Source organism: Antechinus flavipes, chromosome 3 (genome assembly GCF_016432865.1).
Source record: "Antechinus flavipes isolate AdamAnt ecotype Samford, QLD, Australia chromosome 3, AdamAnt_v2, whole genome shotgun sequence".
NCBI classification, from domain to species: Eukaryota; Metazoa; Chordata; class Mammalia; order Dasyuromorphia; family Dasyuridae; genus Antechinus; species Antechinus flavipes.
In genome coordinates, this window is record NC_067400.1 from 509083345 (window position 1) to 509100714 (window position 17370).

Sequence of the window (17370 nt, forward strand, 5' to 3'; positions counted from 1 at the left end):
ATACCTCAAATTTAACATGTCAAAAATTAAATTCATTCTCTCTTTCCACAAAATCAACCTCTTTCCAAACTTCCCTATTACTTTTGAGAATACCCACAAGGTTTCTAGTTATCCAGATTCAAAATCTTGGTGTTATCTTTGACTTCCCATTTTCATTCACCTCCCTCCATCCAATCAGATGCTAAATCTTTGTTAGTTCTACCTCTGTAATATCTTTTTGATATGTCTCTTTTTCTATATTCATAGAAATATTTTCATACTTCAGGCTCTTTTCACTTTGTATACTTTTTCAGTAATATCTTAATTGCTTTTCACACTTCAAATGTCTTCCTTTTTCAATTCATTCTCTATCAAAGTGATTTTTCCTGAAATGTACCTCTGACAATGTTATGCCCCTAATGTCATCCCCCTATTTTGAAAATTCCAATGGTTTTCCCATTGCCTCTAGGATCAAATTTAAGTGTCAGTTCAGCTTTAAAAAAAAAAAAAACTGCATATAGTCTTAATTCATGATGAAAGGCACAAAAGGAACACAAATAATATATTGTAAAACAACTATCATACAAGCTGCTATGTATATAGCATTTATCAGCCACCAACCTTTAGGTATATCCCCAACTCAGGATTACTGGACACAATTTAACTGCCCAGAGTCTGGGGCCTCCTAGTTACAAATGTCTCCGGAGATTTCCTGATTCCTGTCTTTCCTCTGATTCAGACATAATTTTTTTCCCTAAAAATCCATTTTAGTTGCCCTTTACATTGATCACCAACCTTGGCTAGTTCTGAGATATAATGTTCCTGATATTATTCTCACAAAACTATGACACTTTTTCTAATTCACTTTATTACCTGCCCTTGCTTCAAGTTTCTACTGAATATGTCTTTTTAAAAATCTGAATTGGTCAACAAGTTCCTGGTTCATCCATATCTCTCATTAAATAGTTCTTCTTATTCTTTCTCATCAGAATTATTTTTGCATGAATCTTGAGAATTTTTCTTCTCGAGCATCATATTCCTCTTTAGTTTCCATATCTATGTCGTATTTTAAATCAACCTTCCAAAATCAAGATTTTATCTGCAGAGAAGCTTTAAAAGATGCTTAGATATTTATCATGCCCATCTATACTTTATTTGTCTATTTATTGGCTTTGTGATTTACTTTTGGAACTCATCTTCTGTTTCTTCCATCTGATTGAGTGATTTCTAATATCTTACCACCACTATAACACTTTTATTACTTTCTTCACTGATCATTATTCACATTGGTATAGATCACTGTAAGATTTAGAAATACTTTCCTCAAAACAACACTGTATTGAAAACCTTACTATAGAAATCCAAATCCTATTCTTGAATATTTTCTTAGTCCATTAAAAAAAAAAGTTCCCATAGCCACCTTTCTCTCTATTTTTTAAAAATAAGATTCTAGTGATATCTTCTGCTTTTGTTCTTTTATTGACATAGTTACCTCTATTTAAAATCCTTCATTCTTTGACCCTAATCTACCTTTCCTGTCCCGTTATATATTAGTCCTTTCCTGTACTCTACAATACACTCAAATTATTTCTGGAGATTTCTTTTCACCTTAGCATTGGCTTTCTCCTGGAATGCACCACACACACACACACATACACAGACACACTTCACTGCTGACTCTTAGAATCCCTGGTTTCCTTCAAAGCCCACCTCAAGTGGTAACTTCTACATGAAGTTTTCCTGATCCCCACAGCTGACAATGTCTCTTCCCTACTTAAGCCTCTGCAAATCTTCCTCAGAAAGGCAGAGGACAAGAGAGTATGGACCTACATGGAAGTGCCAGTGTTGCTTTCAATAGAGACCTACATGAACTTCAGGATACAGGGCATAGCCAATAGGCTCCTCTGCCAGCTTCTCCCCACAAAGCAGAATTAAGCTCCTTTAGCCCTTGCTCAGCTGGTGGCTGAGTGTTTTGTCAAGGGAAGTTCCAGGCATTTTCCAACTACAATGACTCAAAAAGTTGAGGTTGGATGGTTTCCATCATTACCTCTTGCCCTGGGAAACCAGCTTCTTCACTGGGTCCGGGTTTCTCAGAACATTTCCTGGACTCCCTAATATGGGAACCCTGCCCATTTTTGGACTACTTGGTGAGTAGGCAAATTGCCTACTCTCTGCTGCCCCCAGAGCATCATATTGGTGGGGGATTTTTTTTTTTTTTTTTTTTTTTGTCTTTGGCTGCAAATGGGAGAGAAGCAAATCCAGTTTGTTCTTGGCACAGGATTGCTTTGGCTTCCCACAACAACATGGGATGGATGCTGATTTGTGCCTGAGATGACCTCTTCAAACAGTTCTCAGTTTTCTGTTCTTTTCCTCCATTCTGGCTGTGTCTGTGTCTGCATGAAAACACCCACAAAGGCTAGGATCAAGTGATTTGTAAGTAATTAAGATGTTTTGCAACTTCTGTTCCAGCCAGATCCAGCATCTCTTCCAGACTTTTCACTTTAAAAGGCCAGTTTTTACTAAAAAACAGAAAAAAAAAGTAATCTACTCCTCTTTAGACATCTTTAAGCACTTTGTACCTTACTCTTTCCAATCATTAATCAATCAACACATATTTATTAAGAATCTATTGTGTGTCAAACACTGTGTGCCAGGGAGATATAAACACAAAAAAGGAAACAATCCCTTCTCTCAAGGAACTCACATCCTAATAGGAAAAACAATAAATATCTATAAGAACATACAAAATAAACATAAAAAGAATAAATACAAATAACTTCTTAGTAGTTAAACACAAAATAGTTTGAAAGAGAGAACAGGGAGCATTAGGAGGTCCAGGAAATACTTGTAGTATTTTAATTATGTCTTAAATGAAGAGGAAGAAATCTATGAGGGGAAAATAAAAAGGGAATGAATGAATTACAAGCAATGGAGATAGCCCATGTAAATATACAGAAATGGGAGATAGAGAACTGTGAGTTAGAGAGAGATCAATTTGACTGAAACAGAGTTCAAGAAGAAAGATAACACGTACTGAGGCTGGGAATACTCATTGTTTTCCTCATTTAAACTATCCCTGCATTCCTGCTTGATCAACTCTTCCTTGATCAAAATAAAAGATTGATGGGATGGATTATATATTTCATTTTATTCATGTTTGTCAGTATTTTAAAATATTTTGTATCAATATTCAATCATGATATTGGTTTATACTCTTCCTTTTTTTGGATTAATTTAGTCTCTTTCTCCCTTTTGGAAAATAATTTATATTAAATAGGGATCACTTCTTTCAATGATTGTTACATATGGATGGAACTTTTTATATTACACTTAATATGTTGTTTAATTTCTTCTCATGACAATTGGTTAATTGTATATCTTTTTTTTCTGTTTTTCCCCATTTGACTTGGGGAGAGAGGCCAGAGTGAAGGAGGATCTAGTCCCCTGATTATACTGGCTAAGGGAAGTCCCAATGAGGAAACTCCCTCTCCTAATATATAATAATCACTGTTTTATATTTTATAGTTTTAGAGTAGCTCCAGGCAATGAAAAATTACATTAATTACTGAAGATACAGCCATTGTTGTCAGAAGCAGAACTTTAACCCAGATACTTCAGATTCCAGGACTGTATTTGATCCATTATGCCATGATCCTTAGTTATTTTATAAGTATTTATCTATCTATAAATGTTTCCAATATATAACTATATATGAATTTCTTGTACATTTCTTATTTTTTTCTCATTCATTGTGATTTCCCCTAATAAATGATTTTGATAATTTGATTTTTCTTTCCTTGTTTTAAAGTAAATTTGTCAATTTTATCCATCTTTTCAAAAATTGTTGTTTCTAATAATTAGGATTATAATGTTAAAACTGAAAAGGACCTTAGAGACATCAATTCCAACTGGCTCATTTCACAGATGAGGAAACTGAAGAAAACATATTATAATCTATTCCCATGCCTATCTCCTATCCTCTCATATTTCTGCTTATTTCCTAAAACTATTCACAATACTCTCTATAAACTCCAATTTCTATATCTTCTCTATTTTCTGCAATTCTCATTTGCTCTGACCTCCAATTTACTTCAAACTCTTGACTATCTCTATTTCTGTCTCTCTTTATACATATATATATATGTTTATACATATATATATATATCTTAGTATATGCATTCAAATATGTATTTTATAATAATGTTTATGTAGCCCTAATATGTGTTAGGTGCTTTGCCAATGCTAAGTATGTTATAATTATTATACCATTTAATTCTTATAACAACCCTAGGAGGTACCTGCTATTTATATCCCCATTTTACAGATGAATAAACTAAGATAAAAGGAGATTAAGTGGTAGGTCATACAGTTAATAAGTGTCTAAAATCTGATTGAATTAAGATCTTCCTGATTCCAGGATGCAACATTTTACCAGTGCATCATCTAGCTTCCTCGAAATTCACTGCAACGTTGCTAACTGGTCTTGTTTATGAAATCACTTCCCACAACTTTCTTTTTCCTTGGATTGGGTAGCTGGAGGGCAGAGTAACAAACTCTTTCAGATACTTTTTTTTTTTTTTTTTTTAAGAGTAGGCTCTGGACTCAGCTCATTCCCTTTTGCATCTGCTTCCCTCCCTGGTTTCAAATTCATGGAACAAGATGCTTGGGCACTAGCTAAACTCCCCCCATTCCTGTCTCATCCTTCTCTTTTCCTTTTTTGTGAGCTGTCTCCTCCTTTAGATAATAAATTCTTTAAGGACAGGAGCTGTCCTAATTTTTATTATTTGTTTCCTTAACACTTGTTAGGGGCTTAGACACCTAGGCAGCTAGGTGACACAGTGGACAGAGTTGTGCTTTATTAGGAAGACCTAAGTTTCAAACTGTTCTCAAGATACTTAGCTATGACTCCAAGCAAGTCATTTAATCTCTGTTTGCCTTAATCTCTTGAAGAAGGACATGGCAAACCACTCCAGTACCCTCACAAAGAAAACACCACGGAAAGGGTGATCCACAGGATCAGGAAGAGCTGGACACAATCGAACAAAGATCTCAGTACTTAGCACAGTGTCTGACACATAATAGATGTTTATTAAACGTTTATTGGATTATATTGAATTTGATGTGATCCTACCTTCTCCTTAAAACATCTTCCTGTATCTATTCTTTCCTAGTCAAAGTTAAATAAAAAAAACTATCTACACTCATCTCTACTTTCTTACCTCCCATTCACTTCTCAACTTCTTTTCCTTTAGTTTCCATCTTCATGGTTCAATTAATACTGCTCTCTCTACAATTACCAATAATCACTTAATTACCAAATTTGGTGACTTTTCCTTAGTACTTATCCTACTTGACTCCCCAGTGGAATCTGACAATTATCTCTTTCTTTCCTCTAAACACTCTTTTTTTCTGTGGTTTTCATGATGCTGCCCTCTCTAGTTTTTCCTATCTCTTTGGTCACTCCTTCTCAGATTTATTTGCAGGATTATCTCCTTTCTCTCATTCCCTATGTTTGGGCATATCTCTGGGCCCATTCTTTTCCATCTATATGGAGAGAGGTGGACTCTCACCTATATGAAAACAATTCCTAAATCTAGTTTTTCAGTCCTGAATTTCCTGAATTCCAGTCCCACAAAAACTACTCATTGGATATATTCTATGAAATACTTTGTAGGCATCTCAGCATGTTCAAAATAAAACATTATCTTTTTTCTTTAAACTCTTCTTCCTCACTAATTTCTTGCAGTCACCCAAGTTCCCAAATTTACAACCACCCTTTACTCTTTCTTCTCCATCATCTTTAATAGCCAATCAATTGACAAAACTTATCTCTTTTACCTTCACAGCAGGTGACAGAACTTATTTCTCTTACTTTACATTCTTCTTCTCCTCACCCTTCTAACTCAGTCACCAATGTAGTTTAACTCTCCATCACCCACTGTCTGTACTGTTGTAATTGATCTCCTTTTCAGTTTTTCTCCTTGTCAGCAGTCTCTTTCCTCTCCAATCATGGCCAAACAGCTATCATCTTAGATTCCCAAAGCCCAGATCTGACAATGTCAGTCCTCTGAAGAACTTCAGTCATTCATTTTTGCCACTAGAATAAAGCACAAGCTCCTCACAATATAACTCCAGCCCAATTCCCTAGCATATTTTCCTTTACCACATTCTTTACACACTATAAGTTCCAATCCAAACTGATCACTTGTAGTCCCCCATGCAGAACTTTCTATGTCTTTTATCCATGCTTTGATAATCAATCCCCCATGTCTAGGATATAGTTACTTTTCACTTCTGTACCCTATATACCTAGCTATAGAAGAAGCCCATAATTGTCTCTGTAGTTGACTGTGTTTGGAAATATATATATATATATATATTCTTTATTTAAATTCCTACATATGGAATGTTTTTGCCCCATAGAACATAGATTTTTGAGGACAGATATTATTTTTTCTTTTCTTTTTTTGTCTTGCTACCTAGGATAGTACCTGCCATTTAGGAAACACGAGAAATATGTGTTGAATAAATGCTTATGCAATGTGTGCATTTATGAATGAAAAAATGAAATTAATATGACCAAATCAACCTGAAAAATATTTTCCAGGCTCATGTGTTTCTGTTTCCTGAGGTTTGTATGCATAGGAATTGAAATGATAAACAAAAGAGTTTGAATTTTACTGAAGAAGAAAGAAGTAGTCAAATAAGATAGGGAAACACTAAAGATTCACATTTCTCCAAGATGTTAGGGCAGAGGAAAGAGTTGTTCTCATCTGGTGAGCTCTAATTCCTCTTAGACATTTTAATTCTTCCTACTCTCAAATCAAATTTTTAATCCATCGAGAAAATTAAAACAAACAAACACATATAGAAGTAAATGGACAACTTAATTAAAATCTGGGCCCAAGATGTTAAATGAATAAATGAAGATTAGATAGGTAAAAATCTAAATTATTTGCATCCAACAGTAGAAAAACCACAAATCTCAAAGGTCAAAGTAATTGGGTTTGACATTTCCTGCATGGATGACTATGGGCAATTCACATAACTGTGGGAAACATCAATTCTCTCATCTGTAAAATGGAGTAATACTTAATTTTAAAGATTTCATAAAGTAAGTGCTTTGTAATCCTTAAAGCACTATAAAAATAAATGATTTTTATTAGATTAAAGATCCAATGAGGAGCACACAGTAGGTAATTAATAAATGTTGCGTGAATTAGGCTGAGAGTAGTCTTTTGGTAATAGATTAATCACTTCAAATTATTGAAGTTCAAATTGTTAAAACTATGGCCTCTTCTTAACAATGAAGTAGTTATGAAGTAGTTATCAGGCCAGTTCCAATAGACTTAAGACAGAGAGAGTCATCACCATCTAGAAAGAGGACCAAGGAGACTGAATGTAGGTCACAATATAGTATTTTCACTTTTTTGTTGTTGGTAACTTGCTTTTTGTTTTCTTTCTCATTTTCTTCTTTTTTTGATTTGATTTTTCTTGTGCAACCTGATAATTGTGGAAATATGTATAGAGGAATTGTTGAACATATATTGGATTACTTGCCATCTAGGAGAGGGGGTCGGGAAAAGGGAGGGAGAAAAATTTGGAGCACAAGGTTTTGTAAGGGTGAATGTTAAAAACTATTTATGCATATATTTTGAAAATAAAAAGCTAAAAACAAACAAACAACAACAAAAAAAAAAACCAAAAAAATCTAACCATCTTGAGTTTGAACTCAAATTAAAGAAAAAAATCACAAATTTTCCTTACTGAGTTTTAAAAAAGTGTTCTGTATTTTCTGTATCCTGGTATGGTTTTCTAACTAGCATTCTACTCTGTAGCCCAGTATATTTAAAACTTTCTCCTCTACCATCTTCCTTTATGAAATCTTCCATTGGAGGAATAATTGCTGTTCCTATGCAGCAGGATCACAGATTCCAGAGAGAAAGCTCTTCAAGGACCCAATATAGGAGTAGTTTCTAGGCCCAATGAGAAACTTTTAAGAAACTTTGGCATTTGGGATTTTTTTACTTAAATTTTTTAAATTAATTTTTTTGTTTCAAGTTCTAAATTGTGTCTCTTCACTAATACATTGTTGGTAGAATTATGAACAGATCCAACCATTCTGGATAGCAATTCAGAACTATGTCCAAAGAGTTATCAAAGCGTGCATATCCTTTGATCCAGCAGTGTTTCTACTCAGCTTACATCCCTGTGCAAAAATATTTGTGGCAGTCCTGTTTTGTAGTGGGAAGAAACTAGAAATTGAGTGGATGCCCATCAACTGGAGAATGGCTGAATAAGTTATGATATATGAATATGGAATATTATTGTTCTATAAGAAATGATCAGCAGGATGATTTCACAGAGGCCTGGAGAGACTTACATGAACTGATGCAAAGTGAAATGAGTAGAAAAAAGAGATCATTGTACATGGCCACAAGATAATATGATGATCAATTCTGATGGATGTCGCTCTCTTCTACAGTGAGATGATTCAGACCAGTTCCAATGATCTTGTGATGAAGAGAGCCATCTTCATCCAGAAAGAGGACTATGGGAACTGAATGTGGATCACAACATAGCATTTTCATTCTTTTTGTTGTTGTTGTTGTTGTTGTTCACTTGCATTTGGTTTTCTTTTTTTTTTCCTTTTTGATCTGATTTTTCTTATACAGAATGATACTTGTGAAATATGTATGCATATATTGGATTTAACATATACTTCTACCATGTTAAACAAATATTGTACTACTTGCCATCTAGGGGAGGGGATGAGGGAAGGAGGGGAAAATTGGAACACAAGGTTTTGTAAAGATTAATGTCAAAGAATTATCCATGCATATGTTTTGAAAAATAAAAAGTTTAATAAAAATTTTTTAATTAAAATGGAGGAGGAAAGTAGAGGATAAGGAACAAACAAAACAAAATAAACTGTGTCTCTCCCTCCAAACCCAATCCATGCTAGAAAAAGCTACTAGTTAACATAGATAATGTGTGTATGTATATATGTACATATCTATGTTTATGTATACAACATGTGTGTGTATATATATGTGTGTATATATAAAACCATAGTGTGCATACTGCTATTTATCATTTCTTTTCCTGGAGATGGATAATATTTTCCTTCATAGGTTCTTTGCAGCTGATTTTAATATGTATAATACTCAGAGTAATTTAGTTGTTCACAGTTAATCTTCAAACAACATTGTTGTAACTGTATGAAATGTTCTCTTGGTTCTACTCATTTCATTCTTCATTATTTCGTGGAAATCTTTCCATGATCTTTTAATCATTTCTTACAGCCTTCCAGTATTTCATCACAATCATATACTCCAACTTATTTTGTCATTCCCCAGTTGATGGACATTCCTACAATTTCCAGTTTTTTTTGCCACCACAAAGAAAGCTGCTATAAGCATTTATTAGAACATACAGTTTCTTTCCTCTTTTCTCTAATCACCTTGAGAAACAGACCTAATAGTGGAGCCTTTGTTCTTTTAAAAGACATGTCTACACATGCATGATGATAGGCAGATACCCTGATAAATCAACATCAATGAATATCTGTTAAACCATGTATAGGAATGGTACAAAGTTGTAATAAGATATTGCCCATATTCATTGGGCAACTGAAGCAACTCGTTGGGAAAACATCTTATGCACTTTTTAAAAAATGTACCTGAACCCTAAAAACCACACCAACCAAATTTTGGGGTCTCCATTCCAGTCAGTTATGACTATACAGATAGGGAGAGATAAACATATACATAATATAAATATGTGTGTGTGTGTGTGTGTGTGTGTGTGTGTGTTTGGGTGCACGTATATATGTTTGTGTGTATGTATGCTTACAGATAAATCTAAGAAAATTTTAGGAAAACTTAGGAAAACAAGGCAGAAGGATCTATGAGGCCTTTGTTGCTACTATCTCTCATCTCACCTTTGCAGGATGCCAGGAAGCCATGGCCCTTTCTGGACTCCCAGCTGTGAGAAGGCCCTGTGTCCTAGATTGGGGGATGGAGGGGAGGACTATTGGCAAGAGAAAAGAGAGAGCGAGGTCTGGACAAGCTCATTGGGGCAGCATTTTCCCCAGATCCCCAGTTAGCTCTGGTTGCTCTCTGGGCCCCCAAACAAGAGGCCACTCAGAGAATATGGCTCAGAAACAAGGCACCATTGTATGGAAGGCTCAGGGGCTCTCCTGGGGCTCTGGTGAGGGACGGAGACAAGAGAATCCTCCCTTAGCCCAACAAGGTCTAGACAAAAGCTGGCACCTGGAGAAGAACAGTTTCCCAAGCTAGCCAATCAAAGTACCCCAGAAAGTTCAATATGAGGCAAAGTCTTCCTGCCAAATTAGATCTTCCCAGAACCTCTGTCACCAGCCCCTGTCCTGGAGCTGCCCTCACTTAAAAGAACTGGCTGTCTCCTTGTGGCATTAATTCTAACCCTCCGTTTTCTGAGGCCCTGAAACAGAAGGGAAGTTTAGCCTGGAGCAGCTTGGAGAATCTGAGAAAGGGTCTCAGGAGGGAAGGCTGCTTGAGCTCTCCTCTAAGATACTGACTTGCATCCCCAAAGGACCCACATTTTTCTTGGGGGTCCAACCCCAGGCAGCCTTGGCCCTGGTATGTCTGGCTGGTAAAATCACACTTATATTCTTTTACCTTGTGACTTGTACTGACCTCTGATTTTCCACCTTCAAAGAGTTTACATAGTTTTTAAGGAGATTAAAGGAACAAATTCAGGGAAGGAAAAAGAACCCAAGATTTTCTCGAAGAATGGCTAAAACCCACTTCACATCCAGCAGAACCTGACAGTGCTCTCAGGAGATGACAACAGCTAAAGACAAATGTCTCCACCATGAAGGGAAACCCTTGCTTTTCTCTTGTACCATCTCTCATTCTTGTTCCAGAGGAAGCTGGGAGCCACAACGAATAGAGAACTGGGCTTAGAATAAGGAAGATCTGAGTTTAATATTAACCTAGACATTTACTGGCTGTGTGATCTTGGACAAGTGGCCTACTTTTATTTGTTTCAGCACCTCCCTCTCAGGATTGTCTTAAGGATCACAGTAGGTACCACATAAATCCTTATTCCTTATGTCATTTACAGGTTGACTTCCAATAGAACAATGACCATGTTTCTTCCTGGCCATCTCATGGCCATCCCATTCTGTTACTGCTGCTATGCTCTTGATGCTGGACCTTAGAAAACCATGCTCTGGAAGAATTAAGTCCTTCAAGTTGGAACTCCCACCTTAGAGTCGATTTTATCTAGTTAGCTCCACACCAGGTTTCACAGCAGCCATCCCACCCGCGCCCCCCCCCCCATGCTGCCACTTTCCACTTCTTGCTCTAGAAATTGTAATTAAATCAGTATCACCAATTTTTCCTCTGAAAAGTGTATGTTATCTCATTGCTCTGTGGCTATCCACACCATCCCTGGATCAATACATTTTTCTCTACCCACCACTTTTTTAAAGGTCACTATCTAATATTAGAATCAATCAACCAACATTTATTGGAAATAATGGAAATTCCTTCAAGACAAAGATTGCATTTTTTTTTGTATTTGTATCCTTAGTATTTAGTATGGTGTTTGGCATATTATATGCTTAATAAATGTTTTTTCATTAATACATTCATTCATTTAGCAAAGACAAAAGAGGAGCTGACCCCTTTTCATAATTGAATGAGATGTTATATCTGTTCTGTGAATGTGATCTATATTAATCCATCCCCAGAAAGAGACAAAACAGAATTTGGAGATATCCTTTGAAAAATCTATCTACAAAAAAAGAAATCAGATCCAGGTCTGTCTCCAAATTCAGTTGTTTTTCCACTTTGCTGTGCACATTGCAGGACAATGTTTTTAATTCAATAAAACAAAATATATACAATTACAAAAAAAAAGGAAAAGAAAAATCTATCTACACTCAATGCCTTCACCTCTTCCCATCTTACTCTCTTCTAAACTCTCTGAAATCTGGCTTTCAATCTTATCACTCAACTAAAATTGCCGTCTCCAAAATTATCAATAATCTAATTTACAAATCTAAAGGCCTTTTCTCAGGATCATCCTCTTGATCCTTCTGCAGCCACTTTTCTATCTGGCTATTCAAGACACTGGTTCTTCTTTCTGTCTAGCAGTTCCTTTTCAGTTCCCTTTCCTCATCCATCATTCATGTTATACCCCTAATTGTAGGCATACTATTCCCAAAACTCTGCTTCTGTAATCTGTCACTTGGTGATTGTACCAGTTCCTACAATTCAATTCCTATTTTTGAGAGGCAATTGGGATTAAGTGACTTTCCCGGGGTCACACAGCTAGTAAGTGTTAAAGCGTCTAAAGCCAGATTTGAACTCTTCCTCCTGACTCCTGGGCCAATGCTCTATCTATCGCACCATTCTCCTCTATGATTCAGTTCTAATCCCTATAGAGATGATATGCAGATCTACATGTCAAACCATAGTTTCCCTCCTGCCTATTGGACTTTTCAAACTGAAAGTACCAACAGGCCTCTCGAATTCAGTAAATCCTTACAACTCATTATCTTTCCCTATCAAAAGCTACTCCCCTTCCAAACTTCCCTATTACCATTGAATGTATAACTATCTTTCCAGTCTACCCAATAGTAACTTTACTTTCATTTCTTACTCCTCACTCTGACCCCATGTATTCAATCAGTTGTCAAATATTGTCATTTCTATGTCTTGTCATATTTCTTGATGTATGTAAATCCCTTTGATATTTAAATCCTTTCACAACATGGAGTTTTCCTACCTTTTTAGTTTTCCCTCCATGTGCTATACAATTCAGGAACAGAAATTCTCTTGCTAGTTCTTCTGCATCTCTGTACCTTTACCCTGACCGAATACTATCTCTTCTCAGCTCTAGTTCTTAGAATCTGTCATTTTCTTCCAGAATTAGCAGTTCAAGCAAGAACTCTTATAAATCTTTCCTGATTTTCCCAGCTGGTAGTATTTTCCCTCCCCAAGGTAGCTTACATTTATATTATTTCTATTTTAGATACACATGCTATCCACATGGCTTCAATTTAATTCCTTGTGGACAGAAACTGTTTCACTTTTTCTTTGCATTTGCAATATTGAATTCAGTAACTGGCACACATATACATGTACACACATGCACACAAAGTAGATTAGTAAATGCTTGTTGACTGATTGATCCCTACTGATCTAAGTATAGGAGTAAGCAGAGCAAGTATTATTTTCAATTTAAGCCTACTGAAAAAAATCATTCCAATACCTCATTTCCCTTCTCCTTAGTTCTTTATTCTCTTTATGGACCTGCCTTAATCTTGTGTGTGTGTGTGTGTGTGTGTGTGTGTGTGTGTGTGTGTGTGTCTCAAATTGCTTCTCCTCTCCATTTAATTTTTCATACATCATCTATTATAGTTTTCCCATTTCTTTTTATAAATACTTCTAATCATGAGCATTCAAAGTCCCTCCCAAAGATGTGTTAGGGCAAATATACATACAAAAACACAGGGGAAAAGAGGGGGAAATAGTGTTATTCTAAGGTGAGTATTTACCTATGTGCTAGAAAATTAAATTATCAGTCCTTAGAGCAAAGGGCTCCCTTTCTGCCACAAGTGCTATTAATTGCTAAATCCAGTTTCACCAGATACTTTGAGAAGCATTTTTTTCCCAACTTCTCCCTCTCTACTGACTCATTTCCTACAACCTACAGATAGGTCTATATCTCTCTAACTCCCCTCCCTGAAAAAGAAAAAAAAAAAACCCAAACATCTTGTTCAATGCTTTGATCTCTGCTAACCATTGTACCCTATCTCCTCTGTACTTTGTAACTAAATTTCTCTCTCTCTGTCTCTGTCTCTGTCTCTCTCTCTCTCTCTCTCTCTCTCTCTCTCTCTCTCTCTCTCTCTCTCTCTCTCTCTCTTTAACATGACCAAACCGTTATTTTGCTGTACAAAAAGAACCAGATTCTGAAATATTGTACAATTAGCCTGTGAAGGAACTCACAATTGCAGGTGTGCAAAAATATGGGGACTGGAAATTCAATGTAATGGTTCTTAGTCATCTCCCAGAGTTCTTTCGCTGGGCTTAGCTGGTTCACTTCATTACTGCTCCTTTGGAACTGATTTGGTTTATCTCATTGCTGAGGATGGCCAGGTCCACCAGAATTGGTCATCATATCGTATTGTTGTTGAAGTATATAATAATCTCCTGGCCCTGCTCATGTAACTAGACTTCTCAAAAAGACTGTCTACAATAAAGGCCTCCAATTTTTCTCCTCTCAAACTCTTTTTAAACCCTTACAATCTGACTTCTTACCTGGTCCTTCCACTAAAACTGCTCTCTCCAAAGTTATTAATGATCACTTAGTTGCCAACTCCAGTGGCCTTTTTTCAGTCATACTCAGTGACCTCTCTGCATACTCTCCTCCTCCATACTCTTTTCTGTCTAGGTTTTTGGGACACATGTCTCTCCTGGTTTTCCTCCTACTCATCCAACCATTCTTCCTCTGACTCCTTTGCTGGATCTTTTTCCAATTCATACCTTCTCCATGTTTCTATCCTCAGCCCTCTTCTCCCTCTATATTACTTCACTTAATGGTCTGATTTCATTAACTCTCATGGATTTAATTACTATATTGATGCTGGTGATTCTTAAATTCACCCATTCTGCCCTAAACTCTCTGCTGACCTACAACCGCAAATATCCAACTGCTTCTCAGCATCTAGAACTGGATGTCCAATAGACATCTTAAACTCAATATATCCAAAAGAGAATTCATTACCTTTCCCTCTATGGCCTTCTCCATACATCCATACCTTTCCTATTACTGCAGGACCACATCATCCTTCCAGTTCCTCAGGCTCACAACCTTGGAGACATTTTGGATTCTGCACTATCTCTCAACTCTCATATTCAAACTGTTGCCAATGCCTGTTGATTTTACCTTTGCAACATCTCTTACATGCACTTCTACCACTCTAGTACAGGCTCTCATTACCTCACACCTGGAATAGTGCAATATTCTATTTGAAATTCTGTCTGATTCAAGTTTTAATTCAATCTTCCCTCCACTTAACCACCAATGTGATTTTCCCAAAGTACAGGCCTGATTATGTCATACTCTCTTCCCCACCTTTTCCCATCCAATAAACTCTAATAGTTTCCCATATTGCCTTCAGATAAAAATACAAAATATTCTGTTCGGCATTCAAAGCCCTTCACAACCTAGCCTCCTCCTACCTTCCCAGTCTTCTTATACATTACTCTATTAAATATACTCTTCAACCCACTGACATTAGCCTCTTGGCCATTCTGTGAAAAAGTAATTCCATTGCTCAGCTCTAGTCAGTTTCTTGGACAATCTATCATATGGCTACCATAGACTATGTATGAAATACTCTTCTTCTGCTCCAACTACTGACTTCCCTAGATTTCTTTAAGTCCAAACAAAAATCCTACCTTCCAGAGGAAGTCTTCTTTAACCCTTCTTAATTCTAGTGCCTTCCTTCTATTGGTTATTTCCTATTTTTTTCTGTATATAGCTGGGGTGTGTGTGTGTGTGTGTGTGTGTGTGTGTGTACGCGCGTGCACGCGCATGTGCGTGTGTATGTCTGTAAAGACAGATAAATAAATGGTGGATGGATAAATAGTGGCTTATTCTCTCTTCCATTCAACTATAAATTCTTTAGGTGTAAGGGCTTTCTTTGCCTCTTTTTTTGTGTCCCCAGCACTTAATACAGTGACTTGCACTGGCAAATAGTAAGTGCTTAATAAATATTAATTGATACCAGTCTTACCCATCCACAAATAAAGGAAGTCAGAAACATGATTGGATTTTAAACCTGAAATAAATGAAACTAAAGATCAAAAACCCAGAATAGACACATTAATGAACATGTACTAAATAGAACTTATTTTCCCATTTTGCTATCTTTACTAAGAACACTACTATACTTCCAGACACCTGGATTCTCCCTCAGATGTCATCCTTCATTCCTCCCCCCCATTTATCCAATCATTTCCACTTCTTATTTATTCTACCTCCAGGACACCCCTGGTAGCTGTCTAATTTCTCTATTTAGATAGCCACCTCCCTAACTTGTCCTTATTTGCTCTTGTCTAAACTATTTCAATAACTTCCCATTTTGTCTTCTAGCTTCAAGCTTATTTTCTCTCCAATCTATCATCCACAAAAATAATTCACCAAAACATTTTCCCTACAGCATAGGGTTCATGTCATTATCCTGCTCAATAAACTCCAGTGGTTCCACACTATCTCTAGAACCAAATACAGATTCCTATTTTTGATATTTAAAACCAATCTACCTTTCTGTCTTATTATATGATTTTCCTCTTTACATACTCCATGGTCTATAAAATGGGTCCTCTTACTGTTCTTCACATACAGCAGTGCATCTCCTGTCTGCATACTCATACACAGTCTGGGCCCCTAAAATTTGCTGCCTCCATCTCTTACAATTCCTAATGTTCTTTAAAGCTCAGTTCAAACAACACCTTCTACAGGAGTCCTTGCTGCTAGAGTTTTCCTGCTGCAAAACCAAAAACAAACAAACAAACAAAAAACACCTTGTATTTATTTTGTAAGCTCCTCAAGGCAAAGGACTGGTTCATTTGTTTTTTGCTCTGTATATTCAGTGCCTAGCACAGTACCTGGCAAATAGTAGACTCTTTAAAATGCTTTCTTTCTTTCTTTCTTTCTTTCTTTCTTTCTTTCTTTCTTTCTTTCTTTCTTTCTTTCTTTCTTTCTTTCTTTAATGAAGGCTGAGCAAAACTAGAACCAAATATTATATTATTCTTTTCTGACTAAATTGTTAACCATATCTCAGTTTTTAAAAAGAAGCACCTACCAAAACCAATTTCAACCTGGGTTATAACTGTATATTTTCTAAAACTATAGAACTATGAAAAAAAACAGATTATACAAATTATCCTGAAATCCAAAATCCTGCCCCAAACTGACATTTCAATTATTTAAAATCCCCACCTTTGGGAGAAAAATAGGAAGAATGGCAGAGTATAAAACATCCAATCCAAATTAGAGAGAGCTGTTCTTTCAGGGACTTTACTCTCTTGTCCTTAATAATGGCTTGGCAGAAATCAGGACTGTACAGCAATGGTTAGAGGAGGTTCTCTTGTGTTCTGTGAACAAACAAGAGGAAATATTCTAATGCAACAGTAGCAGCCCATCTAAAGCCTTTTTTTTCCAATTGGTCACTGTCAGAGAACAGCCTATTAATGTTAATTGCATGGGGGGTAAGAGTGTCTCTTGGTAACAAGAGGGAAGGTGAAACAGCCCTATAATAAAAGACTGCTGTGGGCTCACATGTCAATATTTATACCCCTTTCTTGGACAGGCAACAAAATATAAAGA